This window comes from Pristiophorus japonicus, chromosome 23, assembly GCF_044704955.1.
Source record: "Pristiophorus japonicus isolate sPriJap1 chromosome 23, sPriJap1.hap1, whole genome shotgun sequence".
Lineage (NCBI taxonomy): Eukaryota > Metazoa > Chordata > Chondrichthyes > Pristiophoridae > Pristiophorus > Pristiophorus japonicus.
Window position 1 is genome coordinate 16736822 of NC_091999.1, and position 871 is coordinate 16737692.

The 871-nt window shown below is 45.0% G+C and overlaps 1 non-coding gene across 1 annotated transcript; it reads right to left on the reverse strand.

Annotated features, from left to right (window-relative positions):
- Positions 1-289: 289 nt before the first annotated feature.
- On the reverse strand, positions 290-372 carry trnal-uaa (transfer RNA leucine (anticodon UAA)). Its single transcript has one exon. It is a non-coding gene; the product is annotated as a tRNA-Leu (tRNA).
- Between the last annotated feature and the right edge of the window lie 499 nt (positions 373-871).

The window sequence follows — 871 nt, forward strand, 5'->3', positions numbered from 1 at the left end:
GACACATACATCGAAACGAACTCATCAGGTTAGAGACAGGGACCAACACAGACAGGTAAAGACATGATGGGAAAGAGGGAGTTGGTCCCTTTGGAACAGAACCGGATCCAGTGAGGCAGACTGAAAGAGACAAAGATGCAAACACATGCACAGCTCTCGAAAGCGAGAGAAAGAGGCACAGATACATTTCATTATCTGCTCAGAGTGTCACCGAAACATGCAAATGCAAGAGATGAAAATCGGGTATCACTAAGCAACATGGGAAATAATCTCTGTTTAATTAAGCAAATACCAGGAGTGGGGTTCGAACCCTCGCGGGTAGAAACCCATTGGATCTTAAGCCCGACGCCTTAACCACTCGGCCATCCTGGTCGGGTCAGCGATTGTATTCTGTCTCTGTGAGAATCTGGGCTTCAACTTCACCCCCACAGACACACACAAACACAGAGGTTTTCAGGGAGCATTTTCGAACATTTTTCGTCATATTGACACGGGCGCAACTCTCCTATTCTTATTCGAGTAAGGCTCTGGGACCTTTCACATTCTCCCGAGGGGGCAGATGAAGCTTCAATTTAACTTTTCATCCGATGGTCAACAGCTTCAACAATGCAAAATTCCCTAAGTATTGCATTTCAGTGTCTGCCAAGATGATGCGCTCAAGTCTCAGGAGAGGGACTTACACACACGACCTTCTGAATGGAGCCACTGAAACAAAGCCGATACCAAAGATCACAACCGTATTATTTTCCCCAAGTTTTTTTTAAAGTTCCAGGACATACCAAATTCTTGGTGATGATTTCCATAGACAGTTGCACATACACAGAGACGTACATGCAGATAGACATACACAGACACACACACACATACAATA